The following is a 10,983-nucleotide window of genomic DNA, read 5'->3' as shown; positions in this document are numbered from 1 at the left end:
GTTCAATTTGCTGCTTACGCAGAGCCGTGACGTATACGTTGACCCGCTCATCGGGAGACAGGATGTTATTGCGATTAAGTGGTTGGTTTTGGTATCACCTCAGCATGATGTTCTCATGTCGTCATTGAGCGCCGAGGTTCTGTACTCCGAGGATTGCAGACCCTGATGACCCGAGCTGCTTAATAACTCTGCAAATCATGTAACGAACCCAAAATTCACTCTGCGTCCTCTCTCAGAGGTCCATCGTGTCTCTCCGGAAATATCTGAGCACCAAGCTAATAAATTCTCACTCTAATACATAGTGAAATGTTAGAGTATTATAAATCAAGTTAAGGAGCTTGACAACAATGGGTGTGAGCGAGTTAGTGACCCACCAAAACTCTGGAGTTTCATAAGAATGAAGCACAGTGCATTAAATACAGGATATCTTCTGTAATATGATGTGAACAATCTGGATTAAAATGTTTTGTCTTTTGTCAAAAACATGATAATTCCCTCTGTGTTTCTGATTTTCTGAAGAAATCAAAGTTATTAAAAGTATTGAATTGTTGAATGAAAAAATAAATAAATAAAAATAAATTAAAAATAAATAAATAATATATATATATATATATATATATATATATATATATATATATATATATATATATATATATATATATATATATATATATATATCACATTTCCTTAATTGCTTATGAATACAAGTCACACTCCATTAGCCTGTTCTTAATCCTGGAAAGGTATGTAAAATAATCCTAAAATGCCTATCTCAGTCAATTCAAAGCTGTTGTTTAACCATTTTGAGTACAGGCATGGTTTTGGGCTCTCTTGAAAGCAGTCAGAATCTCTGCAAGTGCATAGAACTAAATAAACTTGCATAATATCCAAGTTTAGCTTCAAACCCTCTAAAAAACTATATATAGCTGCATTTGAAATTTCACTAGCTACATAATGCATCAATCATCAGATGCTGGCTTGTAAATGGCTCATGAGAGAAGACAAACAAGAGAGAGTGGGTCTCTTGTCTACAGGATCACACATTTGCTGTTATTGGCTCTAGGGTGGGCATTGAGGGTCCTCCTATCTGCTCAAATGAGCTGTCAACCTAAAGACCGGAGTTTTTTGATAGAAAAAAGCATGAGAAACCATCCTTTATCACAGTTTTTTGACATTTTTTCACCATTTAATCATGGAATCGTGTTTTGGACTGAATATGTTACTGCAATGGATCTCCGGAACATATGGGATTTCGAGAGCACAGTTTTTGTTGGAGTTTGATCCACCACTGAAACAGATTCATTGTTGAGTGGTCAAACCTAATGTAGGTTATACAACTGGCTTACGTTGAAACCATAAGTACCATGTTACATGATGTATGTCACTGACATAATGATTTAAACGGATGTTTAAAATCAGAGTCAAACAAATGCCTTCATACCCTACACCTAGGATTTATTGCATCATCATCGTCTGACTGTTCTTAGCGATAACGTAGTTGAGATCAGAATGCTCATAAGTCACTTAGCAGCCAGTGTAACACATTAAATACACACATACAAATCAGCCAGCTGTTTTATTAAACAGGAAACCCCCATCAGACATGTTCCTGTTTGCAGATGTAAGGAATATTTAATGATTTACCCCTCTAATTTGGCGGGCTCACCACAACTGACAGAACACCACAGTAACTTATAGATCTCCCTCTAGTCTTGAAAACCACAGAGGAGGAGAGGAGGGCCGGGAGTGACGCACTTTGTCGTATATATAGACCCGGTGATTCCACCTCTCTCTCTCCCCAGAGTGGAAGGAATGCCTTGATAGATCCACCCCACACATGCAGAAAAACAGCGCCAACTTAAGAACCCTAAAATTACTGTGCTGCCATTCTTGTGAAATATTATGCTTATTATATACATATTCAGCGAAAGGACTGAGGAGTATAACATTTCTCACTGGTGCCAGAGGTTAGATGACGTTAGCATAATAGCAAAAATTAGCATCCAAAAGACACCAAAACATTACCCTGTGAAGGAGAGCAATAACACAGCCGCCAGCCACACCAGAAGAGCCGGGACATCGGCTCAGTAAGCATGTCTGCGAGGCGCACCCTGTGCTTTAGAGAGTCAGCCATGATTGTCATGATTCAAAGCTGTGACAAGATAGACCTATTCACATGGCGGCCATTTTCCTCCCACATCACACTCAGGGAAACCACTGAAAAGGTGATGGATTGTGAAAATCCGGAGGGACATTCGGCCATATTTCGAGGTAAAACAAGGTATTTGATGGCTTGTTAGCTGATGTTAGCATTTAACAACTTCCTAGCCAACAGAACCATTTGATTACATCTAGTAATTCACTTCCAGGTTTAGACAAATGTCTCTTAAGATATTTGTTTTGAATTCATTCATTCCTTTCCTAATTGTGTAGAGTTAACACAGTATCTCATCATGAAGTCACGTTAGCTAGAATGTGGTGGAATGCTAAAGTTAGCTGTTGTCTAATGGAGGCTAAATGGCTCTCAAAGCTCTTGTTATACCTTTAAGTCTGGTGTAATGTCCCTCTGGATTAAACTATCCATTGTCTTTACAGTTGCTTTACAGTTGTGGATCACTCAGGAAACAGTTAAAGCTGTGAAATGATAAAGGTTATGTAGCTTGCACTCGGCAGCATGAATCTGAGCTTCCCACCCTCAATGTGATGTGAGAGGAAAATGGCCACTGTGTAAATATGGTCTATAGACAGGAAACTCTGGCTTCAAGCTCGATGTGGACTTACAGCTGATATGAGGAATTTTAAATGAACAGTCTGCCTCACCAGATGTAGACTGTTGGTGTAAGCCTGCCATTGGCTGACCATTTCAGGCAGCATTCTCTTCTCTTGCGCTATTTGTGTGTTAGCGCTCTCAAAATCCCTGTCTGTGTAGGAAAATTCAACGGCAACCTACATGCTGAAAATGTCAAACATCAAACCTAGCGTGGCGTACAGGATGGAGAATGTTGGTATAGCATATGTCATTGGCTAGGAGCTTTTACCTTTTCTTCTGCTGGTACTAAGGCATTTAATGCCAGATCTTGCTTCCCCACATGCATGAAAAGTTCCCCCAGCACTATTTTGCAGGGTCACAATTGTTGTATCCTTGGTTTAGCACTCCCCAAGATGAATGGTTGATTTAAAGAAATACAAATAAGCCAGATTGTTATTCCCCTTATTCAGAAGGGTGCGTTGGACATAAGTTGCGCTGAGTAGAGTATATCATGAGAGTGTAGTGGTGCTATGACATAACACAGGATGTGTTGAATAGGTTGACGTTTGCTGAAAAAACAATGACATAATGTATGTTAACACTCAATTCGGGATGGTCTAATCAAAGCACTTGGCATTCCTATTAACTATTAATACCACCAGTGTAATACTGCCTTACTGACATCTGAAGTTTTATGGAATCAAACACTGTGCTGTCAAGACTGTATATTTTGTTTTAAGTGCCTGTCTTGCATGGTTAGTGAATGGTTAAATGCTCTGTAAATGATCTTAAAAAAAAAAAAAAAAAGCCAACCACCATGTAGCTGTATTGTTCCAGACAATCTTACACGTCAAATCCAGTCAGGAATTGTTGTCGGGATGAAGTCGGGCTCCTTCTCACAAGAAAAGAACGCAAATATTCAATGTTTCTGACTCTCAAAACATTGGTCTACCACAGGTGCAAGTTTTCCATACCAATTAGCAAGTGCTCCACCCACAAATTTTCCAGCAAAATAAACTGAGAACACATAAAAAATGCACATTAAAATGGGAGTGATTGTCTTTGATATTCGATGCCTTAATTGAAACCAGGCTGCAGAATTACAGAGCTCTGTTTTGACGGCTCCATGGTTTCCATCAGTAAAAAAGGGGATTCCTGAGTGATATCCTGAGGAACACTAGATTTCCTTTTAGAGGAAAACCAAACAGGGTAACACGTCATTGTTTTGCATCGGCTTCACGGTCAGTCGGCATTGCAGTTTTTTTTTTTCTGTACCTGTAATGGACACTGGGTCAAAGGTTCATACTCCTTCTGTCTGCCGCTCACACATTCTGCACATAAGTTCAGTAACCACCTCACATATGGCCAGGCTGGGTAAACATCTGGTAATCTTTGTTTCAGCTTCTCAATAGCTCACCAGGCTATGGTCTCTCTCTCTGTGTACTCAATCTTCTCCAATTACATAGTTGCTGGCTGCTCCCCTGAGGTTACGTGGACAACCGTTTGGGATTGCGGAAGGAGTTTCCACAAAATAGGTGTTGTCCAAAAATTCCTTGCAGTTATGGAAATAAACCCACAAAAAGAAGAGAGAATGAGCTTATGGGCATGCCTTTGGCTAAGCTGTTAACTTTTCATCTCCGAGAAATCAGCGATGAAGTGGAAGAATTTAAAGAGGCAAGATCTTTCAACAGACAGTCGAGTAAAAACAGGCAAATATCTTTAAGGCTCATTTGTTTTAAAGAACATTGGATAAGGCTAAACTGCTGGACAGTGAGCGTTTACAGAGGTTTCTAAATCAAACCCATTCTCGGGCCAAAGATGGCTACAGTTATTCTCTCCATTTGTGGTTGTTTTGACTTCAAAAGTGGCAGCCCATGGTATTAGACTGGCGGCTTCCTTTTGGTAGTTGTTCGAAAGAACACGTCACAATCTTGATGGTCCACACCCTCATCACAGGGCCGATCTAAGGTCCTGCCATGGCTTTACCAACTTCGTATAAAGTATCACCATTACAACCACCGCTGTCCATTCATTCATTCACATTCGTAAAACTGGTGCATCTGGACAATGACTTCACAGGTCCCACTGTCAAGGCTGTTCTTACCATGCTGGCAGGGAGCCAGACGAGGCTGCCGGCCCAGGCTCCTTTTCCCAAGTTCCACCCAGACGCTGCGTGCGCCGTCATCCTGCTGAAATGTAAACCCCAGATTCAGCTGTGTTTGTTATGGTTGCGCCGGCCCTCAGTGAACACACAACGCTGTCACAACGTAGCTATAACAGCGGGGCAATATTTCAACAACAATCTATTTGGTCAGCTGCAATTACATCACTAGGTGGTCAAACACTTTAGTCTACAGGAATGATAATTAGGATTATTTCACGGGCAGTCTTAGCAAGGGTCCTAAACGCTGCTCTTATTTCCTAACACACCTCGACATTTAATACAGAAGTTTAAGTCAAGTGCTTTAAAGTATGTTTTCACAGTGTCTGAACTTGACCCGACTGGACTGTGTTCACAGGAGCACCATCATTACTGTTTTTGCAGGGGATGCTCTATATAACAGCAGGGCCTGCTGTACCCCGTTGTCTCTTTTAATCATCCGGCTGCAGGATAAACAATAGTTTAGACTGAACACTAGTGTTGCCCTTGAGATCACTGGCCTGCTGCACTAATGGCTATTTACTTATCGGGAAAAATAAGTAACCAAGAAAGTCTATTTTTATCCTGAAATGACCCCAGTGTCAACCCCAGCGAGGTAAGGGGGGGGAGGGACATCCTTAACTTTAATCAAACCGCCGGCCCTGCAGGCTGCACGCAAGTGCATCAGCCTTCGTGTGATTAATTCTTTTTTCCTGTCCTCTTGTCAGCTCATGTGACCCAAAGTCACTATAACATACCAGATTCCAAGAGGATTTAATGTTGAAATATAAATCCATGGTCTGTCTGAGACTAGTTGGGGGTCCATACAGTGTGGCATCAGTCGGGTGGGTAATTTATTGTAGGAGCTAAGTGTTTCCATTTGCAGTAAGAGCCACTAAAAACAGACTCGCTGGAGGTTTCTGGGGGGCCCGCTTGTAAAAGTACTGATGCAGTGTGAGCTGGCTCAGGGCCTGACAACCTGTTTGTGGAGCGGTATAGATGGGGTTTTAATGAATACATAATCCAGTCATCACAAAAAGGACTCCTCGCATGTGTCAATGTTGCAACTCAGGACTGTTGTTTTCTTATCATTCGCATTGTGTTAAAAAAAAAAAAAGTAGGAAGCATTTTTAAAAAAACAGGTTCCCAAAGAAAATACACAGGTCCTGCACAGACATTTCTGTTATTGGTAACTGTTACTGTGCAGAGCAGCCATTAGTCTTAACCACAAGGATCAAATATGAATCAAATGAAAAAGGAGGAAACAGAGAGAATTGTTTTTGGAGAGAATGTTTTGGATGTCAGCCCCTTCAAATCTGCTGAGAGACGAGGATTCACATGTTTACTCCATACCCTGTAGACAACACAGTACACCACCTGATCCCACATAATGTTAAAGGACATGATGCCAATCATTGTTGATGTCAATAACTTGACAGGCACTATCAGCAACTCACTGCTGCCCTCTACTGAATCCAATGTGCGATTTTATTAAAATAATGGGAACACTTTACAATAACTATCATTAAAAGGTAAATTCAGAGTTAGTAACTCTGGTTAATAGTTATTTCACTGTTAACCCTTTTTTCAGTATTATGAAAATTCAGCTGCAACTTTACAATAAACAATTGCTTAATAAATGGTTTGTAAAGCATTTAACTGTTTTGGAAAGTGATTGGAGTTCATGGCCAACAAGATAGTTAAAGGTGCATGTAAGAGTCTCAGTTTCAAACAACAAAAATTACCAAATGATTTAAAGAAATAACAGTTTTCAGACGTTATCTCAAAGAAGTATTTTTGTTGTACCGAGCTCGTATCCGTTGAAGTTAGCATACTAACCAGCTAGCCCCTAGTCACATTGTACCTCCAGAGGTGACAGTCCTGGCAGACTCAGCCAGTATGACTGCTACCGGTATGGTTAATTGAGCCTACTAGCTAACAGCAGCTACAGTTAGCAGCAGTTAGTGGTTACTCAGGTGATATACTTCTCACCATTTGTTTGACAGTAAGCCAATTCTTACATATTGCACCTTTAAACAAGTTAAACAACATTGGGTGTTGGTGGGTGGGTTGGTTGGGGGTGATGGTGTAAATTTATAGGACTAGAGAACTGATTTAAGTCATAAGAAATGCCCTGTACAGTACAGTGTTAACATGACTAGAATTATATGTTCTTTGATGAACCTTTACTTTACTTCAAATCACTTAAATGAAAGTACTTATCACATCTAAAAAAGTAATAATACTAAGAAAAGTAGCACGTAACAAATTGTGTACGTTAGAAAGGCAAGCGCTTCAGCAGAGTTCAGGTGGGTTGTAAATGTGGGATTTCACCTGGATTTGATTTGAGACTGATACTACTGTATAAAACCATAGCCAAGTTTGTTTTGGCTGCCTAGCTGTTAACTCCGTCGCACAGAAATGAGAAAAGTTTGTGAAACACAAGCCAGAAAACCAAAGAGCGTCTGAAAGACCAAGGAAAACATAACAATAAGTGCAGGAGCACATGATATCATCATGCAGCTCAGCATCTGGGAAAGTACCATATTAACAGCCACGCAGAGCATATTTATGGTTTGACTAAACCAAAGAAGGATCCGAATCCAAAACAATGTATGAGCAAAGAATGTATATTCACAGGAAATAGAGTGAAATGTAAATCCACTGGTTTACTTATGCCTGTAGAATAAAATGAGAAAATGTTACCGCGCTGATAGCCAGAGACGAGACGATGATGTTGATGCAGAGTGTCATATCACTTTCTGCTGCAGACTACATATACACCCCCTGGTTGGACTCAAGCACCTTCCTTCCAGGAACGTTTTCTCCCAGTTCTAACATTAACCAACAGGCCTGATTTCCTGAAACCAGAAACTCCCTGAGCAAAAGGAAACCCAGCAACACCTGCACGAGTAAGAAGCCAGCCAGGACGTGAGTCAAAAATCAGGCCATTAGACTGAGACACAGTCTAATCGTGTATTGGAAGTTAAACCTCTGAACATGCTGCAGATAAATTCTTGGTCTGCTCAACGTCAACAATTACTCATGTGTGTAACTGACGTGCATCGCTACATACGCATACATCATCAAAATAAAAGCATGACTTGGAAAGCGAATTGCTGCATTATTTAAACAAATATAACAAGAAGAAGAAGCGAGTGAGCAAAGTTACAAACAGAAAAATCTTCCTGTGGACGATGACTCCAGTCTATTTGAACTGCAGTCACATGGCTCCATATTTTGGACTGCAGAGCAACACACATGTGCCCTCGCAGCCCACAGACTTGGGCTGCCTTTTTCCCAGCCAGAGTTGATTGATTGGCCATCAATGGAGACACGCTCCTCGAATGAGAGCGCTCGCCACAGAACTATCAAGTAAACAGACTTGGAAGTCAAGGCCAGCAAAATCCCTCGTGTCTCCATACCATCCGTTAGGAAGGCAAAGCCGGATCTCATGTATCTGTGGTCAGACGAGACCGCCACCACTTCCTCGTATTGCAAGGCTGCTTCAAAACCACGCCAGTGTGTGCTCTATTTCCCTAACCTTTTTTAAGGGTTGGAATTCACATAACCATGTGGTGTGCTTCTGGAGTTTGGGACTTCCAAAATCTCACTGTTTATCACTCAGATCAACAGAAATAAACAGTCGACAGTGAAAACAGTTTCAACCGTGCTGGAAGAACTTTTCATAATGTCATAACGAGGCGTCCCTTTAGTGTTACCATGTGCTCGTGCTTTCAGTCTCACATCTTTCATGGTGGGCTTTGTTTAATAGAAGTGATAAGTTCATGCTAACTGGGACCAGACTGTTGAGTGAGGCTGTCGGTCTCCTTTCAAACCCCTCTGTGCAAGGCGTCTTCCTGATTCATAATTGAGTGCTCAGCCACTTGCCAAATCAAATCTGGTCCGCTGTTGACATGAAGTAGTCCCCCCTTTAGGTGAAAGCGGCTCGACGGGGGTGGTCAGCCGATGCCAACGGTCCCGGTGCCAACAGGATGTTATAATAGTAGAGCATATAAAGTGAGCCCTTTCCACACAACAGCATGCGCAGCGGCTGAAACAGTAATTAACATCCGTTTCGAATTTGCGAGTGTTTTGATATTCTGTCTTGCAATTTGTCACATGGGAGCCGACTGTGAGGGGCGTTGCCTGTTTGTTAGGACATGCAGCCTGGTTAGGATTGGGGAGCCTCTGAGTTCTTCCAAACTAATGAAAACTAATTTTTCTTCCCAATTAATATATTGTTTGAGGTTGGAAGTTAAACATGCTTCAGCCTCTTCCCATGGACTTGACAGCCTGTCTGTTGATCTCAGAGTATACTGGATCACATGATCCAAGGCTACAAATTTTATCAATGTCCTAATGTTTTGCCTTTGTGTGGGTCTTCATCGTACCCTGCATTCACATGCTCCTTGGACAGTCCTGTGTGCCGATTTAGGAAGCCGTTCTTGCAACTTTGGGGTGCTCGTGTACATCATGTCGGAAGGTGGGAGAAATGTGGATGCCAAAAAGAAGTTGTTTTGCATTTTACTGCTAAGCATTTAAACAAGACGTTGACAGCTGTTTCCAGCATTTGAGTGACAAGGAGGCACAGAAGAAAGGATACAATGACTATACAACTTCAGCGTCAACTCAGCAAATCGCATACCAAAATTTCCTCCAAATGGTTGTTCCAAGTTGAGAGGGCATTTGTGTGAAGTTTCAGTTGGAAAACTTTTTCCAATAATTCCAACAGCAATTACAGTAAAATATGGAGTGTATTCCTGAAGCTTTTCTTGAAATAACGTTTCTTTGGCTTTAATGGCCATTTTATGCCAGGATCTAATTGTCAAGTTCTCTGCTGAATTCAGTCAATTGGTTGTTGAGAACCTTTCCTGGGCAGCAAAAAATGCTCAGCTAGTGAGATCCACATGTTCCCAATATATAGTTGAAGATCATGTTTAGATGCCTGTTGAAGATTTATCTTCCAGCCAACACAAACTGGGGGTGAAAATAGCACCTACTTCACACCATCTCATAGAATAAAGGTTGTATCTTTTAGTTCATTAATAAGCAAACTGGATGCTGCCAAGACTATACTCTGACTCAACCATATTGATGTTGTTAGGTTCAGGGGACAAACATACTCTTTAAAATACATTAGTGTATTATAGAAACAAACTCTGTCCTTCTGCATTGTTAATATTGGGCCACGATTCCCTTGGAGCTCAATTTCCACACCTTTAGCTCTGCGTTGGTCTCCACCGCCAACCGAGGCTAATACAAGGTCTTTATCTGTGTCAGTATCAGTTGGTCACTCGCTTTGTCTGTCTGACGTTTGGTGCTGTGGTACAGTGGACTCCAAGCTTTTTCTTGTTAAAAACAGCTGCAACTGGTCTTTGCTAAATGCTGCTGATCAAGTTTACGATCATTTGAGAATTTTATTGCATTTTGCTTTCAATAATGACTTCTAAGCCGATAAAAACAAATTCATCCCAAAAAGTACAATGCCAGGTGTGTTGCTTCATTTATTCATTTATTGTTTGCTATAAGAAATGTGCAGATGTACTTTCCCAGTCATATACAGAGCTAATAATTTAGTTACAGTATATCCAGTGTCAAGATAAATTTGTTACCATCGACAAGAAGAAGCCTATTTTTAAAACATGGTAAAGATATTTCAGCAAATTGCAAATCACCATGATAACAAACCACAATCAAATCACGGAATTACAATACATTTTTCAGCCATTTACAGATAATACAGATGTAGAATAGTACCAATCTTTAGCGAAACATACACAGTGTTTGTGGACCTATATAATATGTAAAAACAGAGAGGGCCTATCATCAGAACTTAGTTACACATGTACAGTCTTCTGCTTTTATGTATATATATACATAAACATATATATGGGAGATTCCACTTGATGCATTACAGAGCTGTAATATTTGGACATGCAACATTAAGCCAATGGGGAAACCGTGTCCAGAGAGGATAAGTAACAGTTAGGACCTGAGAGAGAAATCATCAGGACAGAAATGGTTCTAAATAGGAGGAATGGCAGTACATCATCGTCAACAAAGTTAATGTTGTGTTGACACTGGAAAGCTT

Source organism: Acanthopagrus latus, chromosome 21 (genome assembly GCF_904848185.1).
Source record: "Acanthopagrus latus isolate v.2019 chromosome 21, fAcaLat1.1, whole genome shotgun sequence".
NCBI classification, from domain to species: Eukaryota; Metazoa; Chordata; class Actinopteri; order Spariformes; family Sparidae; genus Acanthopagrus; species Acanthopagrus latus.
Note: the sequence above shows the minus strand (reverse complement) of the source record.